The 19,929-nt window shown below is 42.0% G+C and overlaps 1 long non-coding RNA gene across 2 annotated transcripts in view; it reads left to right on the forward strand.

Annotated features, from left to right (window-relative positions):
- Positions 1–19,929, forward strand: part of LOC122546840 (uncharacterized) — a 174,339-nt gene that overhangs the window by 81,474 nt on the left and 72,936 nt on the right. Inside the window, exon 1 of one of the 2 annotated variants that reach the window (XR_006310818.2) lies at positions 2,402–2,523. The exons of the other annotated variant lie outside the window; for it this stretch is intronic. This is a non-coding gene — a long non-coding RNA (uncharacterized LOC122546840). Of the gene's footprint in view, positions 1–2,401; positions 2,524–19,929 lie in introns of those variants that run through there. 2 annotated transcript variants of the gene reach the window in all.

Genomic DNA, 19,929 nt, shown 5'->3' on the forward strand with positions numbered 1-19,929 from the left:
CATGAGTCAAACTTTTCAGATTTACCACGCTTCAAATTTAAAATTAACTTCTTACGCTTCCTTGCCCATTAGCAAGTTCCTTGAGAACTTAACAGACCATTGATTGGTGGAGAATGAGTTCCGGACGATATTCCAGCAATCTCTGCAGTATCGGAGAGTTGAGACAACATCCAGGAGTGCTATTTTAGCAGCACTCCTGCTTCTGCTTCCCCCACCAACCTTCCCCGAGGCAGTTGAAAATCCAGGCTGAATACTTTAATTATAATCTAACATGTGCGCTATAAATCCTGAGCATAATTCACTGACTTATAAAGGACAATTTCATGTGTCTGTTCTGAATAAAGAGCCTAAATTCCAAAGTGCACTTCAAGAATGCTCTTTGAGCATTGAGCCTCAACAATGCTGCTGGGAACCTGCTCGGATTCACGGACCTTGCTCCTCCGCATGCAAAAGGAGCCTCCCTGCCATGAGCTTAAATGGCAGCTTTATAGATTGCAAAAGATTATAGATCACTGAAAACGCAGCTGAGATATTATAGTCCCCTCACTTACACTGCTGGAATAGAATGCCTGTACTTTTAAGGCATCTGAGTACAAATGATACATAATTGGGGCATTAAACATTCAAGCTGACTGCCAGACTATATGGAGTGGGCAGCCATAGCCTCGTAGCCCAATGTTGGGAAACCATTCCAGCAGTAGAACAGCAATGGGAAGTTATCCCAATGTGACTCCCTGCTATCTTCCGGCCTCTCTGCTTCATTTCTGCCAACTGTGGGACAGTAAAGCTCAGCCCAGGCACTGAAGGCTGCATGACCTCATTGAAGACATTCTCTTCACTGACATTGTGGAGGTGAATTTAGTCATAGTTTTGCCACAGGATGGATGGTAAAGATGTGAGGGTGATGTTCCATCAAGGTATATACAAGATATATTTTCAGTGATGGAGCATGTAAAATAGATAAGGTAGCCAACACACCAGCTTCATCCCCATCTCTGAACTTACCCCCGATTACACAGAAGGCAGTGATCTCACCAGCTTGTCCACTGTTTGTAACTACATATTTACTTCTCAATTAAGCTTGTTTTAAGCTCAATTGATTCAAAATTACCCATAAAACGATTGGCATCAGCATGCTTTGACATGGGCGGGTCAGGAGGAGTGTGATTCCATTTTTTAAAACAAAGTGTTTGAAACAGTAGGAAGGAAGAGCAGGATCTTTGGGTGGAATGTTCTTTGCCTGCTGGGGACTTACCTCCAAGAAGGTAGTCCTTCCTGCCACACATACTTTAAAACCCAGCCCTAAATCTGAAAGGAGTTAAAATACATCCTAGCTAAAAATAACCTCAGGTTTCCTTCATGGTCCTGGCTGTAGTTTCAGTAGCTCCCATTACAAGGCTCTTTAAGTGCTAGGACTCAAATCCTAATAGGTGAAGTCCTACTGTCCATTGATTTAGCCAATCCACAATGCATATCTTTATGACTCAAAAACATGCGTGCACTTATTGCTAACAAATTGATGATGCCTTAATGATTGAACAGTGGCCTTCTCTACATCATCAAGGCCTACAATGGGGAATGCTCATTCATGGTTGCAGTTTCTCAGACATTGAAGTAGTCTGTACTGACATGCATCGAGATTGGAACATCCAAGTTTGGATTGATATGTGTCAAGTAACATTCGTGAGACACTGGTATCAGACAGAGACTATCTCCAACAAGAATGTCCCAACCACTGTAATGTATTCTTCACTTGAAATGGAATCAGAGGGTTGGGAATATTTAGGTCAATTGAGGGTGAAGATTTTCAGTAAAATATAGATAAATACATAATATAGTAACACACTCTGTTTTCATTTTTAAACTATGCATTTATTCTCATTTTTATATACATCTTTTGTTTTATGTTGTCAATAGTTATTATTTTTTAAATTTACAGCAATTTGTCAAGTAGAGCAGTAGAGATTCCAGGAACAGAGGAGTTTCTCTGTAGTTGGGGAACTGGGTGATGCAAAACTAAGTGTTGCAGTAGCAGTGCTGGTGAGGGGATACAATATTTTGTGACCAATTTACAAGAGCAATTTTCATTATAAAGTGCTGTGTCCATATTCATAATGGAATAAGATGATACAAGGGTCAGTCAAAACATCACAACAGCAAATTACAGGCAGGTTTGTAGACCAGAAGTACACATTGACATAAAAAGTATCGATAGGTCATGCCAAAATCACAAACAGAAGTGCTACTCCAGAACAAAAAAGATTATAAAATTTAAAGGGAGGATCCTCCCAAGCCAATTCCATGAATGTTTAGAAGGTTTTCATAAGTTTCTTTGAGACAGAATGGGATGATCACAATGCTCTTTGCCAGTGTTGTTGTTTTAAGCTTTACCAATTCACAGGATGTAGACGTCATTGGCTGGGCTGTATTTTTTGCGCAGTCTTCATTTCCCCTCTTGAAGATGGAGGTGATCCTTGAACAGCTACTGTTTGGGTGATATGGGAACACCTACAACACTGTAAGGTGAGGAGTATTCATTTATTTTATTCAATTTAGATTTCGTAGTGGTTTGATGAAACAGAATGGCTTACCTGGCCATTTAAGAGAGCACTGAGTGTCAACCAAATTGCAGTGTGTCTGGAGTTACATGTAGGCCTAAGCAAGTAAGAAAAGCAGCATTTTATTCTCTAAAGGACAACAGTAAACTAAATAAGCTTTCAGGACAACTGACAGTGGTTTCATGGCAGTGAATCTTGTGGTTTTTTTTTAACTAAGTCCAAGTTGCAGTTCTGTGGAGTTGAATTTTGTTGAGGGATTTCCACCCAGAGGCCTAGCAAGTTGTCACACTGTTTCTTACCAAATTTAACTAATTACACTGCCCCTCTCAATCAAATCCGACCCCATTTTACCATGTGCTGTTCACAGCAAAGTGAACATCCCAGAATTCACCAGCATCCCTAGCCCTTGCATCATCTTGAAAAGCCCATTGTTCACCTGGACAAGCATGATCAGTCAGGAGTTACCCTGCACAATTCTGATATTTGTCCTGAACTGGGCAGACAGGGGAGCTTCAGCACGGCCAGGTACTGCAGAGGTGAAGCTTCCTCTTCCCCAAGGACCAGGGGTGTAGGCCATGATGCCAGACTGTGGCAGTCAGGTCTGAGGTTGCCATTAAAGCCCTATTAGTGACCTGCACTTAGGAAGAAGGTCAATGATCTTGTCGATTCTGTCAATGTAAGTCTCACTATCGTCTCTCTGATTCCTTTGATACCTGTCACTCACCCGCTATCTCTGCTACTTTACCCACCTCCCAACTTGCATGCCCCTTGTGCTGCTTAATCCTCACTTGGGACACCACCCCACCTGTACCGAAAGTAACAAATGTGCCATCCAACTCCCTGTCTCTCTCTCTCTCTCTCAGACCAGGGGAAACACCCTAAAAAAGGGCAGAAAAACTCAAGATGACTTATGCCTGACTCAGCTCCTCTTATGTGGAGAACATTTTGATTCTGATTGACCCAGTCTGCTGATTGTCTGTGTCCAAGCCCCCAAGCCTGCTCTTGGATTGGCTTGTCACGCATCGCTGAGAGAAGATGTTCCCCTTGACTTGACTGAGACTTGCTGACAACCATGACAAATGTACTGTGTTTTGTGTCTGTTCTATACAACAAGGCAAGACAGAAGTAGTTGGAAAGTCAGATAGCTGGCTGAATGGGTAATGTGTGAAAGGCAATGCAATGCAAGGCAGGAATGCCTTTAGATAGACTCAGAGTAAACATGTTCTATGACAGCAAGTGAACAGCTTGGCAATGTAGCCTTGTCCAGTCTATGAGCTGGGCTCATGTCCTTGAGTGGTATCTTTGCAGGATGATTGCAGCAGTAGTTGCCAGTACAACACTGGAGTGTAGAAGCATCGTGTAAGTGCATCAGAGATGCACCATGAGGATTCTTAGAAGCTGCACACATGAGATGCCAGTTTCTGTGACGGGGCTGCATGTGGTCATGCCTTGGGAGGTTGTTGCTCTGTATCCAGCATGGAGACGCTTTGGAGCAAACACAGAGCTGAATTTGTCGGGTATACACTCCAATTTACAAATCAAGTTTTCTTGACGTCTAACTTGTTTGGCAAGTTTGGTAAGGTTGAAAGCTGATTAATGAGACAAAATTGCTGGGTTAGCTCAGCAGATCTGGCAGCATCTCTGGAGATAAATCAAGGTTAACATTTCAGATCAAGTGACCCTTCCTCAGAATGAGTTCTGGGGAAGGATCACTCAACCTGAAACGTTAAGTCTGATTTCTCACCACAGAGGCTGCCAAACCTGCTGAGTTTACCCAGCAATTTCCATTTTTAGATTAGATTACATTACAGTGTGGAAACAGGCCCTTCGGCCCAACAAGTCCACACCGACCCGCCGAAGCGAAACCCACCCATACCCCTACATTTACCCCTTACCTAACACTACGGGCAATTTAGCATGGCCAATTCACCTGACCCTGCACATCTTTGGACTGTGGGAGGAAACCGGAGCACCCGGAGAAAACCCACGCAGACACGGGGAGAACATGCAAACTCCACACAGTCAGTCGCCTGATAAGCAGTTCTTTTGGGTTTTTACTGAATATTAACACAGTGAGTTGGGTCATCAGCAAGGCTGGCTAACAAATAACAGCAACTTGCTGCTTCCCAGCCTTTCCAATTGAGGAAAGCGAGAACGATGCAGTGATATGCTGTTGATATCGCAATCAGCCTTGACGGACTTCTTGTATGATTCAGCCACAAATTTTGCTATTGACCACATTGCTCAAACCCCAATACGATTCTGCCTATCATCACTATTATTGAGACTAGTTGTTAAGTCAGAATGTATCAATTGAATCCAAATTCCACCAGCTGTACTTACAGGGTTCAAGCCAGTATCCTCAGGGCATTAACCCAGTCCTCTGGGTGATGTTACCAGCATGCACCATTTCCTGAAGGAAGCAGAATGACAGAGAGCTGGTCACTGACACTGACCTAACTTCTTAGACTTGTTATTGCTATTTGAATAGGAGAAAATATTCAATTTCGAATTAAAATAATGGGTGGAATTTTCCACTCCCTTGAGTCTTATGGACAATGGTAAGAAAGTTGGGAAAATACTGCAAGAATTGAAAAATCAGGTTCTCAAGTTGAGAAATAAAACTTCCGATTTTCCACTTTGGGTTTAAACAGCAAGACCACAATGCCTCTAAAAATGCAACAATCTTCTTCTCCATTCATTTACATTGCCTAATTACCTAGTTACCTCATTTGCCTGCAGCTCCCAGTTCTCCTCTCCTTCCATGAGAAACTAATCAGAACCAGTTCCTGACATGCAAGTGAAAGTGATTACTTGGCAAAAGCAGCTCACCAATTGCTTCTCTGGACTTTCAGACAATTCCGCCATCAGCACCATTTCCCAGTGTGCTCCATTGATACTTTCCTTTTCCACACTTCAACCACACAAATGAGCATTGCCAAAAGACCAGCCTTACCGCATCACTATTGTTGCTTTTGGACCAACTTACACACCACTTCAGTCTCTCAGATTTCATTTTGAAGCTCCGGGACACTTACAGCTTGCATACTCTACCAGATCATTTTTTTACACAGGCAGACACACATGTAGCACAGTACAGGAGGCAGGGAATCTCTCACAGTTCAGATGAGTGAAGAGTCAATAGGGTGAACATGTTGCCATATGGCCACATGATGTGTCAATATAACATGTGCCAGCAGCTTACATGGCATATGCACCAACTGTTTTTCAGCCAAATGGACATGTCTGAAAATCGAAAGGGATCTTTAGTGAGTTCAATGGATCTACGCCCAGTTAGGGGGCACCATTACACTCCGTCAGGAAGCCTATCTGATCCCAATCCAGCACATTGGCCACGGCAAGTCAAATGCTTTGTCTACCAAAGACCAGGGATTGAGCCATGATTAGTCCTGGACACCAAGTGCTATCAGTTTGGGGATTATCAATATATGAGTCAGGGTGACGTAGAAAATGTATCCCTGGAGCTTAGGCAGGGCCATCCTCACAAATCAGTCTGGCTGGTGGTCCAGCAGCGGTACCAGGGCTCGAGGCTTAATGATCAAGGTAATCAAAAGCAGCTGGCTATGGAAGCATGGACAGCAGGAAGTTCAAGTTTAAGAAAGGGGTTCATTGGACTTAGTCACTGAGAAAATAATTGGAGTGAAAGAGGACAGTTCAAGATCAAAGGGTAGGATCTCACAGAGCATAGGAGGGGACAGGAAGATCCGGGTGATGATGGTTTTCAAGAGTCACGATCACTCTTGGCCCTAAATGAGGAGACTGTGTGGTAAACAAAGGGATGGAAATTCACATAAGCTTTGGGGGTAAATTGGGACATTTCTGTTCATCCCCTTTATATAAGTGTTAGCAAGGAACAGGGATACAGGGACAGCAACTCCAAAGGGAATATAAAGTTTAGGGGATCACTTTGTGTCTCAGGTAGGGCCTGAGAAAAACTGATGGCCAACTAATGATGGAAAGGTGAAAAGGGGGTGCCTCACAATTACTCCCAATCAGCTGTCTATCACTGCATGACACCTGCTTGCTGTAATCTGACTGAATCCTTAAAAGCCACTTTACATGAATGCCATGTTACTGTCCCTGTCTTGCTGACTGCTGTTTTTTATCCCCTAAATGGAAAGGAGGAATGGTAAAGTTTAGGTACCTGAAAGTGGGATCAGTTGAACATATCAGGCATATAATCATGTGAAAAATAGTTTTTCAGCAAGATAAAAGTTCATGGAGTGCAGAAATAACTAGATGTACTATAGATTAAGCATGGCTACGTGCCACATAAACAACAAAAGGTAACACAATGAAAGGCAGTCCAAACCCAAGCAGTTTTCAATTAGATTTTGCCTGGCCTCTAGTGCTGGACAGTGCATTGCTGTATCTCCTGAATGTCCCACTGAGTCAATGTCCTGATCCTCTCCCCAGAGGATTGCTGTTGATCCTCCAGCTTCACTGTACCCAAGAAACTCTCCTTTTGTTGGTTCCAGTTATGAAGAGCATAGCATGCAACACTGACATGAACACTCCTCCCGGGCTACACTGCAAGGCCCTACTGGAGAGATCCAGGTATTGAAACCTCATTTTAGGGAGGAATGACACATTGACCCCCCCCCCCCCCCCCCTCCTCAGAAGTTTCCTGGTAGAACACTTGTCTGGCTACTCCACTGCTCCCTTATGCCTGTACCTGCAGGAGTCCAAGCTGAGGAGAGTGAGTTTGTGTCTGGCAGGATACTCAAAGCAGGCCTTTTCTTTATTGGCCCAAATCCATTCATGTCAATCACTCAGATCAACAAGGCCAACTGCAGAACTGCATAGTTTACTCCACTATAGCACTGGTGGAAGAGTGAGCAATTTTGCATCTCCATTCCATCACCTATATTTAAAGGATGTACCCCTTGATTCTCAACAGCCTTCCCTATCTGGATGTGAACTGTGAGTTCTCTAGTTCTCATTATGGCAGGTCACAGGGTATTTGGCACACATCTATAAATCTGGCATTGATGGACACAGATAAACTGGACACTGATGGAGTGGAAGCTTCTCCTGTTGACAAACTCTGCAGGTTGCTCCCTAAGCAATCTGGATGCAGTCTATTGCACCTTGCATTGAGGGGAAGCCAGCCATGTCAGAAAATCCCACTGCCTGGACTGCTTGACTCTCCTTGTCAGAGTGGAAAAATATAAATGAAAGAAAATGGCATTAGTAATATTAATTTGGAATTCTCACAGATTGCTAAATTGCTTAGATACACTGGAGTATCCTGTAAGGCAACATTTAACCTGTGAGAGAAAATGCTTCCTGAAGCCTCTCTCAGACTACTATGCTTTGAAAGAGAGAGAGCACTTCCCATGGTGCCTGCCTTGAATGGCAGTGCACTCCCTCAAAGAGTTGACAGGTAGAATTAAATTTTGCCTTCAGAGATATGTGGAATCATCATTGATTCCATCCTCTCACTCACAGTGTAGATAGCAGTGTGGAATGTTGTGGACTGGCTAGGCTCTGATATAATTCCTGTACATTGTGTTTAGCCCCACGACTGTACGCATTGAAGTGCGAAGCCTTGGCTGCAGTCATCGATGCCTCAGCGCAAGGATCCCTGGTGTCTGATGCTATTTTCAATCGTGAAATTAGACCTTGTTGGAGATGAGCAATGCTTGTTTGTTCATCCTTAGGATGTCTGAAGAGTTTGCTCATCTCTCCAAAGCTTGCAAAGTCACCAGATCTGACAGAGACACAAAGACTAGAGCAATAGTCTAAGAGTGCAAGTGAATTATTACTTACAGAAGTGTAAGATGGTCTACAATGACGTACCACACCAGCCACCTATGTGCTTCCAGTTTATAATTGGAGCCCAGTTCTGCAGTTGGCCTTGTTGATCTGATGATTGACATGAATGGATTTGGGCCAATAAAGAAAAGGCCTGCTTTGAATGTCCTGCCAGACACAGACTCACTCTTCTCAGCTTGGACTCCTGCAGGTACAGGTAGAAGGGAGCAGTGGAGTAGCCAGACAAGTGTTCTACCAGGAAGCTTCTGGGGAGGGGGCGGGGGGGGGGGGGGGAGGGGCGTCAATGTGCCATTCCTCCTCCTTGTGGCGCTTTACTGGCACCACCCTGTCTCCCGAAGAGGAAGGGGGGACCTTGAGTGAGGTCAAATTCCCTCTTGGCCTCTTGCGATTTTCTGAGTGCCAGAGATCCGGGTATATCTTCCTCAGCCAGGTGGAGTCATGAAGTTTTAGAGATATACAACATGGAACCAACCCTGCGACCCAACTCATCCATGCTGACTACATATCCAAAATTAATCTAGTCCCATTTGCCTGCATTTGGTCTGTATCCCTCTAATCTCTTCTTTTTAATTTACCAGATGCCCTTTAAATGTTGTAATTGTACCAGCCTCCACCACTGCCACTGGCAGCTCATTCCATACATGCACCACCCTCTGCATGAAAAAGTTACCCTTAGGCCCCTTTTAAATCTTTCCTCTCTCCCCTTAAACCAATATCTTCTAGTTTTAGACTCCCCTACCCTGGGGAAGAGACCATTACTATTTACCCTATCCATGCCCCTTATGATTTTATAAACCTCTATAAGATCAGCCCTCAACCTCCAACACTCCAGAGAAAATAACCACAGCCTATTCAACCTCTCCATACAGCTCAAAACCTCCAATCCTGCCAACACCCTGTTTTCTGAAATCTTTCAAGTTTCGCATCATCTTTCCTATAGCAGGGAGGCCTGAATTGAATGCAGTATCCCAAAATTGACCTTACCAATGTCTTGTACAGTCACAACATAACCTCCTAACCCCTATACTCAATGCACTGACCAATAAAGACAAGTGTACCAAAATATTGCACCTCACATTTGTTTAGATTAAACTTCATCTGCCACTGCTTGCCCACCTGATCAAGGTCCTGTTGTACTCTGAGGTACCCTTCTTTGCAGTCCACTACACCACCAATTCTGGTGTCATCTGCAAACTTACTAACCATACCTCTTATGTTCACATCCAAATCATTTATATAAATGGCAAAAGTTTTGGACCCCCCATCAATCTTTGTGGCCAACCCTGCTGGTTGCAGAGATGGGTCAGTACAATGCGCTCCAAATTGTACTCTCAACTAAAAAGAGACTCACAGAGGTGAAAACCTCTGAGATAGTGGAGGGCACAGGTGAAATTCTTGCCAATATATGCTCTGAGAGTTAAATGGCTTTCTCCTCAAAGGCAGAGGGTGGACCTGAGGGCCTCAGGTACTGACCTCTTCTTTGCAGAGGTTTTCTGGATGCCACTCATGCCTGCATAAGAGAAGAGGTGGAGTTAGTTGTCTAAAGAATGTTCAAACTTGTAAAGTTAATGCATGAGTAGGCACTCATGTTAATTGGTCTCCAGTGCAGTACAGCAAAATGAAACACAGTGGGTTGGGTTGTCTATGGAGGTCTCCACATTTCTACTTCAGCAGTAATGTGAAGAGAAAAACTTGGTGTTTTCTCTTCATGTGCAGTGAAGGGCCTTATGTGAGCTACTTCACCACTGGTCTTCACCGTCTTGACCTGGTTATGAGTCACTTTTTTTTTCTGCAGTTGAACAAAAGGAAGAGGTGTGCATGATTGAAAACAAATGGGATAATTTTTAGTGGTGCTACAAGAGTAGAACATGTGGTGAGTTGTCCCATGGTTATGAATTGGAGGTGCAATAGACAGGAAAAGTTAGTAGTTTTGGTGGATGAAGTAGATGTGAGCCAGAACGCATGCAATAGTGAGTGTTGTTGTTATCCCTGAGCCTTGGTGAGATGTATGTGCAATGGGAAAATTCAAGTGTGCCTTGAGTGGTGTCTCTGCGAGTGTTTGCTGGCCAAGAGAAGATGGTGGCACTTAGCCTTGAAAGTTGCAGATTTATCCTCCTCCATCCTGCGTTGCTGGACATCCCTTTCCATCTGAACATGGCACTGACATGAACTATTGTCTGTATCTAGGCTGGAAAAGTTTCGTGGTGTGGCTTTCTTTGGCAGTCAGCTGAAAAAAGACCCAGTCTCCTATCCACTGCCCCATCACTTTCCCTTTCAGCAGAACAGGGCTGCAAGCTTTCCCATTGTAGTCCATTTCCTTGGTAACTCCAGAGTGGAATTTAAATCTAAGCCATCGAATCCAGAGTGTAGAATGCTCCCCATTAAACCTGAGTCACAGTCAATGCATCACTAAACATATCTAATGGCTGTCAAGTGCTGGATATTTTGTCAATTTTTATGAACATCAACTCAATGACAGTGTAGAAGATATCACCTAATGGCACATTACTTTTTTGGAAACTTGACTGCACACAATTTGACTGTCACACTCACCTACAAAATAATAGTGTCACTCTGAAGGAGCTTTTGGATGTCCTGTTTAGATGATATAAATGCCAGCTCCTGCTTTGTAACCATGCAGTCATCTTTCTTCCCAGTCAAGAGAGGTAAATTTCACATTTTCCGACTTTATGATAACCTAGCAGAGCAGATTGCCTGCCTGTTATAGGATATGCTCCCTTTCATCCTATACTCGTTCTGGAAAGTGGTCGGCACTAGGATTGAAGTTGAAAGCAATCTCCAGGACTTCTTTAATAGCACCTCGATAATCCAGTTTTAATATACCTAGTCTTTTTTCGAGCTCTGGTAACCAGTATCCAAACACCAGTAAAAACATTGTTAGTATTTCATTACAACAAGCGACAAGGTTGAGAAGATGGGACCTTCACAGTGACTTTAGTTGGTGTGGCAAGTGTACGAGACTTCAACTGATTACATATCAGTCACTACTACACTGCCAAACCATTATGTCAGAACACAGATTGTATAACTAGTCCATCAAGGAATCAGATTTTGGAACATAACATAAAGATTAATTTTAACAGTCAATTTAGATGAAATTACAAGTATTTTCTGTACATGTGAGCACCATTCACATAACATTAATGTACAGAGCACATTCTGCCTTTGTGCTGATATGAGAAACTGAAAAGGGCACTGAAAAGGTTAACATTCACCGTCCAATGTTACTGAGATTCCCAGAAAGTGTAGTGTAGGTCCTTTCATATAATTATAAAATCTGTCAAAAATTCAACTTTTGATTGTGTTTTGCTGGAGAATATGTTTTTTTTTGCTGAGCCAACAATTTTCACCATATATTCATAGTTGTTTCATTTTATTTCTTTCAGTATTTTATAGTTTGAAAGTGTGAAGATACAGGACAAGATTCTTGTCAAAAATAGGCAAAAAGAAAATTCTGGCCTGACTCACTCTATTTAATTGCTTGAAGGTTTATGTATTAATTAAGGTGCTTCATGTCAAAATGTAGTGACAAAAAAATTTTATTCAGTACCAATCTTATTTCTTAGCAGTGAAGAGTTTCCATTTATGATTTTAGTTTTGGAAATTTAATGAGCTTAAAGCAAAATGTCAGTGTGGCAACCAAACTAGTATGTAGGAGATATGAGCCTAAAGTTCTGGAGTTACCAGCCAGCATTAGAACTGAATGGAATGCATACGTGCAATAACAGGGTGATTTCTATAGTGGGGAAATGTACATTCTATAGTAGATGTCCCGACACAATTATGCCAACAGAAGCAACATTCACTCACTCCAGTAGTTGGACCACATGACTTGGAATGGACCTCAGAAATTAAGGCCACAAAGCAAGCATGTCCCAATGCTTTATAAATAATTATTCCCATGTGATTGATTGCTTTTGTTTAAAGGAGACATGGATGCCTTCCTTGAAAGCACCAGTATTATGATCCTAGTTGATGTTACTTCCATAAAAGTCAACCTGAGACCGAAATCTCACTTGATGGATCATATCTTGTTTTTTTTTAAATATTAATGTGATATTTCTTCACTGATACACAAATATGCAGTGATTCAAATTGATTGAACAAAAAAAACAAAAAAGAAGTGAAGATAATATTCAGATTGCCAGCATCTGCTGTATGTTGCCTTTATATTATCTAACCTTAGTAAACTAACTCTTTTCTCAAGAAGAAACTGTTCTTGCATTTAACCCCAGCCAGGACTTCTGCAAACTGCTTAAAAATCTTTCTGGTCTATGGTTTTTCCCTTAGAGAAAAAAACAATCCTGGATTCTTCTGAATTAAAAACAAGCCAATCCTTTCAATGATATGGAACAAAGAACTGTAGATGCTAAAGATCTGAAGCAATAACAAAATTTGCTGGAGAAACCCAGCAGGTCTGGTAGCATCTGCAAAGAGAAATCAGAGTTAACTGATTTCTGAAAAAGGGTCACTAGACTAAAAACATGAAGTCTGCTTTCTCGCCATAGATGTGTCAAGACCTGCTGAGTTTCTCTTGCATTTTATGCTTTTGTTTGTAGCGTTTTCAATGTTTGCTGCCTTCAACTGTAAAATTCTCACAACACAAACAAATTCACATTATCAGTCTCAGGAGCACCCAATCAGCTTCTTTCTCTTACGCACTGGCTTAAAATCAAGCTCCAGAAGTACTGACTTGTTAATTATTAAGTTCCTTCACACACACAGACTAAAACTCTCATGCCACTAGTTCAAAATCCAAAGTCTAAAATAAATGGGAGAAATGTATAAAAATCACACAGAGCATAACCAATAATGGTTCTCGGCTATCATAGATGTAATCACCATCACAGAGACATTGTTACATGATGACTGAGTTTGATAAATAAATATTCCAGCATACACAATACTTTGAAAGTCAGAATAACCACGGAAGAGAGATAGCCAAGATAGTAAGAGTATTATTGAGGAAGGACATTAGCTGAGATGATCATGAAATTGAATCAGTATTGGTGGAGATTCAGAATAACAAAAGACCAGTGCTAGTGGGAGAGGTATAAAGTGTCATTAACACCACTTCCACCACATCAGCACCCCCCACCTCTCTAATGCATTGTAAAAATTGTAGGACATTAATCTTCAAATGGACTGAACCAATAACATTTATAAAGGTGATCTTGGATATGAATATTCTGAAAGCTTCCTGAAACAATACGTTGTGGATTCATACAGTGATAAAGCTACCTTAGATCTAGTATTGTACAATTTTTTAGGGCTAACTCAGTCGAAGGTCCAACAGGGACTCATAATCATAATGCTCTATTAAATGTGGAAATGGCATACTCCAATCATGAACAAGAATTTTTCAACACAAAATGCAAGTTACATCAATATGAAAGGAGAATTGGCTAAAGTTGATTAAAAGATGTGGTCACAAATAAACACTAGGAAGCAATTAAATAAATTGTACATTATATTTAACAAAAATATTTTGAGAATCAAAAGCGTTATGACACAGGGTAAGCCCCTCTGCTAATTTAAACCCAGCACACAGAGAAACTCACCTCACGCCGTAATCTGTTAAATTTTGAGAGGCAAAGAACTATCGCAGGTCTCACTATTTAAAGCAAAAAGTAATCTTTTTTTCTTTAAATCCAAAAGAGAACATTAAAACAACAACTATTTACAACTCCTTTCTCTTAAACCTATCTTTTACCTCCCACTCTGCAATACTGGTCCAATAAAAAAAACTCTGATTCAGACTTACAAACAAAAAATAATAATTTTTCAAAATCAGCCAGCTTTGTTGATTCACCTCTGTAGATTTTCCTGTGTATTTTCCTTGGTCATCTTTTCTTCGGTCTTCTGCTGCACAACTTTTTTTATAGATAGACACCTTTCAGAAAGCTATTCAGCTAGCAATCTGTGCTGGTTAGTCCTCTTTGCAGTTCTCCCCCAAACTGTTCAAATGTCTGATTTTATACCCCAAAACATCTGATCATTTTATTGGTTTGATGTCATCCCAAACAGTAAAATTCAAATTCGATTGGATTTTGGTATCTGGGGCATAATTTAAACTGATTGGTCAAATTTGAACTTGATTTTGTTTCATGGCACTTCAATTCCAGCTATTTGTTTCAACCAAATGTTACATTTTTAAATTTTTCAGCACACTCTGTGCTTTCAGTCAGTCCTTGCCAGCTTCCTCTCTCTCTTAAAGGTACGGTACATACCTACACCTTCATAACAAAAGGAATGCTCTGCACAAAGGATTGAAATATGGTTTACTCAGGAAATTAAGGATAGCGTTAGATTTAAAGAAAAATAGAAGTTTGAAAAGAATAATACCAAGTCAGAGGATTGAAACTGTTTTAGAAACCATTGAAGGTCATCAAGAACTTGACAAAAAGGTGAGACAGAGGATATGTAAGTAAACCAAGTAGGAATATATAAACAGATTGCAAGAGTTTATATAAGACTATAAAGATGAAGAGAGTAGCTAACCATTAATCCCTTAGAAGCAGAGATGGGAGAAATTATAAAGTAGCAGAGATATTGAAAAAAATATTGTGTGTCTGATTTCACTTTGGAAGATTTGAATTACATAATATAAATAGAAGATAAGCTAATTGCAAAAAGACTGAGACTATATTAACACAAAAAACAGAAAGCTTGCACACAGGTGCAGTAGGTAACTAGGACGGCTAAGAGAATGTTGGACTTTATTTCAAGGGGGTTGGAGTATAACAGTAGGAAACCCTTAATGCAGCTGTACAAGGTACTATTCAAACCACATTTGGAGTACAGTGAACGCTTTTGGACTCCTTATTTAGGAAAAGATTTTACTTCATTAGAGACAGAACTTATTAGGATTGTACCCGGTATGGATTATCTGAGGAGCAAAAGCTAAACATGCTGGAACTCTACTCACTGGAGTTTAGAAGAATGAGAGGTGATCTCATTGGAACATATCAGATTCTTAAGAGCTTGACAGGGGTAAATGCTGACAGGATGCTTCCCCTCATGATAGAGTCTAGGACAGTAAGCAGAGTCTCAGAATAAAGGGACACCAATTTAAGGCTGAGATGAGGTGGAATTTCTTCTCTCAGAGGGATGAGAGTCTGAGGAACTCCTTATCAAAATTGCTGTAGGGGCAGAGTCCTTGAATATATTTAAGGATGCGATAGAGAGATTCTTGATCAATAGGGGAATCAAAGGTTCCCGGGAAAACACAGGAATGTCAGATTAGCCAGGATCCTATTGAATTGCAGAGCAAGCTCGAGGGGCTGAATGTTGTACTCTCATTCCAATTCCTTATGGTCTTATAGCTTAAACGTATGGGACTAATATCCAATAAATCCCCAGGTCCTAATTGTTCACATCTTAGGGTTCTAAACGAGACAACCACAGGGATAATGGATGCTTCTGTTACGATTTTCCAAATTTCCATTGTTTCTGGAATGGTCCCAGCAAGTTGGCAGTTGGAAATTGTGAAATCACTGTTCAAGAACATTGAGAGGGGCAAAATGGGGATCCACTGGCAGTTAGCCTGACATCAGTCATTGAGAAAGTCCTGGAAAGCAATTAGTAAGGAAGTCATAACAATGCAATTAAAAATTATGCTTTAATCAGAAAAAAAATCAAGACACCTTTACAAAAAAGAAATTCAGCTTGATAAATTAATTAAATTCAGCTTATTGGGTTATAATTAGCAGGATAGATAAAGGGGAATTGGTAGATGGAGTAGTACTTAGATTTCCAAAATGCATTAGATAAGTTGCCACATTAACGGTCAATAAGCAAGATAAGTGCTCGTGGAGTTAGGGATAATATATTAGCATGGATAGAGAATTGGTTTATGAATGGAAATCAAAGGTAGATAGAAATGATGTATTTTCAAGTTGACAGGTTCTAAATAACGGAGTGCTACAAGGAACAATGGATGGTTCTCAGATCTTTTGGGAGAAAGTGAGCACTGCAGACGCTGGAGATCAGAGCTGAAAATGTGTTGCTGGAAAAGCGCAGCAGGTCAGGCAGCATCCAAGGAGCAGGAGAATCGACATTTCGGGCATAAGCCCAAAAGTTTCCTGAAGAAGGGCTTATGCCCGAAACGTCGATTCTCCTGTTCCTTGGATGCTGCCTGACCTGCTGCGCTTTTCCAGCAACACAGTTTCAGCTCAGAACTTTTTCTCCAGTTTAACGCACATTGAAGTGTCTCTCTGATGTGGTGAAAATGGGAGAAATGGCCTGAAATCATATATCATGCTGTAAACTCAGCACTTCCCATTTTCACAGAAGCTGTAGTGCGGTCAGTTCAGGATGCACGCATACATGGTTCCCAGGTGCAACTTGCCATTTAATTGGTCAACTGTCTCCATTCAAATCTCATTTTAGTAACTGTCCAGCGTGGAATCTGGATGTCCTGAACAGGCCGGCTCTGAGTAGCTCTGTTCTCAGTGCACTATTGTGAATAGGAGAAAGTGACGACTGCAGATGCTGGAGATCAGAGCTGAAAAGTGTGTTGCTGGAAAGCACAGCAGGTCAGGCAGCATCCAAGGAGCAAGAGAATCAACATTTTGGGCATAAGCCCTTCATCAGGAATGCATTTTGAATAGTCGGGGTACTCCTTTGCAGAGCTGAAGTATTCCTGTAAATATAGGCCCAGGATACCTTGGGGGTTAGGACGACATATCCTGGATGGCAGGATGGGGTCAGATAACTTGTGGGATTCACATGTTGGTGGCGTTCCTTTGGAATTGTTAACTGTGGAGAAGATTGTGCCTAAAAGATATATAAACCCCTTGGAACTGTTATGCCTGCAAAAGACAGATCAACAAGTGTCAGATCTGCCAGGGTTCATCAAAACTGTCAAAGCTTGTGGAAATGTGCTTTTATGAAGGCAATGAAGCTTTAGTTTGGAGTAACTAGCTGCAGCCTCCGCATATTGGGCAGCGAACCTGACTTCCCGACTGCCCCTGAGAAAGTTCCACGCAGGCAAAAATGCATTGCAGAGCTGTCCTGACACAGCTCCCACTGTCTCGCTGCATCCACAAGCTCAAGAAAATCCATCCCACAACTAGATATTTTTATTCTACTTTTTCAGAGATGTTATGACACACTCTGACACAAGTGAGGCTTGAACCCGGATCTTCTAAGCCAGACGTAAGGATGCTACCACTGCATCACAAGACCCTATTTCAGCCAATGAATAGCTATTCTCTCATCAACTTATTCAGAGATATTTCTATGCACTTCTGGAGCAAGTGGAACTTGAACCCAGGCCTCCTGGCTCAGAAGCATGGATGCTACCACTGTGCCACAAGAGCTCCAGGCCATGAAAGCAAAATTGTCCAAGATAAAGCTGCCAACAATGATAAAGTTGCATCTCTGCACAAGACACAATCTTCAAGAGATGAGAGTAAAGGGAAGTAGATGACAAAAAAAGTGAAAATATTTTCTTGCAAAATTGCTGGAGAATTTCAGCAGGTCTGGTAGCATCTGTGGAGAGAAAGCAGAGTTATTGTTTTCAGTCGGTGACCTTTCTTCAAGAAGGACTTGAAATGTTAGCTCTGTTTTCCCTCCACTCACTGCCAGATATGCTGAGTTTCTCCAGATTTTTTTCTGTTTTTGTTTCAAACCATCGGCATCTTTGGTTTATTATCCAAACAAAATGTTGCTTAAAAGTACTTAAATGAAAAGAAATGTAACATTGTGTTATCTAGTTTTCTGTTATAAAATGCTGAGGTTTAGAAACATGTGCAGCTATTGAGCTGAAACATGTCTAATATGATAAAAATCACAGATACGTTGATTTTTCATAATAAGTCCCTTTCAAACATCTTTTAATTACATTGTCACTCATTTATCGGACAATATTAAAACATGCTGTTGTATATATTGATTTTTCTCCAGGTTTCAGACAGAGCCTGAAGGGCTGGGTGAGAAATATCCAGTGGTATGACATATTGCATCCAGAAAAGACATCACTTAATAAATGATTGGAGTGCTCACGGCCTACTAATCTCACTGTGCGGTATAACCATGATGTTTAAGACACAGTGGGAAAATAATCTTTCTCCATCTTTACTTGCTGAGATGCTTATTTTGTACTTCTCAACTTAAATTATTCCCTTTCTCAGCCCTTACCTGAATCACTGAGTTTTAATATTCTTTCGAGACATTTGACTATTGGAACAGATATTATTTAATATTTTCCATACTGTTAATGCAGCACTTTAAGAATAACCATCTGTACTTCTGATTTCACATAGATTGATATAAAATCAATATAATCTATCATATCAATAGTATCTAATAAATAGATCAAGATTAAAAGAAGAATTAAAGCTGGAAATTGAAAACAAAAATGAAATTTCTGAGAAGGACACTTCAGTCAGAGCTCGTCTGCTCTGTCTGTTTCTTTATCTTTTTTTCTCTTCTGTGTTTTTTCTTCTTTCTTCTCAGTCTCGGACTCTTGATTGGAGCAAGAACCCAATGAAGAGTCCTCTCGGCAAGCCAGGTATGGTGGTCTTTCAGCCCGGTGTGGCGGTCTCTTGGCTCAGTGTGATGGTCTCTCGACCCGGCATGGTGGTTTCCCAGCCAGCTTGGCGGACCCTTCGCCCAGCCTGGTGGCCTTTTGGCCCAGTGTAAGGTCTCTCAGCCCAGTATGATAGTCTCTCGGCCCAGTGTAATGGTCTCTTGGCCTGGCATGATTGTCTATCGGCTCGGCGTGGCAGTCTCTTGGCCTGGCGTGATGGCCTCTCGGCCTAGTGTGCTGATCTCTTGGCCGAGCGTGGTGGTCTCTTAGCCCGGGATAGCAGTCTCTCAGCTCGGTGTGGCAGTCTCTCGGCCTGGCGTGGCTGTCTCTCGGCCCAGTATGATGGTCTCTTCGCTCTGCATGGCGGTCTCTCGCTCGGTGTGACAATCTCTCGGCTTGGTATGATGGTCTGTCAGACTGGTGTGGCCGTCTCTCGGTCCAGTGTAATGGTCTCTTGTCCAGGTGTGATTGTCTCTCGGCTTGGGGAGATGGTCTCTCGTCCAGGTGTGGCTGCCTCTCGGCCCAGTGTGATGGTCTCTCTTCCAGGTGTGGCTGTCTCTCGGCTTGGTGTGATGATCTGTCAGATTGGTGTGGCGGCCTCTCGGCTTGGTGAGATGGTTTCTCGTCCAGGTGTGGCTTTCTCTCAGCACAGTGTGATGGTCTCTCGGCCCAGGTGATGGTCTGTCAGACTGGTGTGGCGGTCTCACGGCCCAGTGTGATGGTCTCTCATCCAGGTGTGGCTTTCTCTCGGTCCAGTGTGATGGTCTCTCGTCCAGGTGTGGCTGTCTCTCGGCCCAGTTTGATGGTTTCTCGTCCAGGTGTGGCAGTCTCTCGGCCCAGTGTGATCGTCTCTCATCCAGGTGTAGCTGCCTCTCGGCCCAGTGTGATGGTCTCTTGTCCAGGTGTGGCTGTCTCTTGGCCCAGTGTGATCATCTCTCGTCCAGTGTGGCTGTCTCTCAGCCCAGTGTGATGGTCTCTTGTCCAGGTGTGGCTGTCTCTCAGCCCAGTGTGATGGTC

Source organism: Chiloscyllium plagiosum, unplaced genomic scaffold (genome assembly GCF_037043375.1).
Source record: "Chiloscyllium plagiosum isolate Xiang-an unplaced genomic scaffold, Cpla_swu_hap1 HiC_scaffold_3, whole genome shotgun sequence".
Classification (NCBI taxonomy): domain Eukaryota; kingdom Metazoa; phylum Chordata; class Chondrichthyes; order Orectolobiformes; family Hemiscylliidae; genus Chiloscyllium; species Chiloscyllium plagiosum.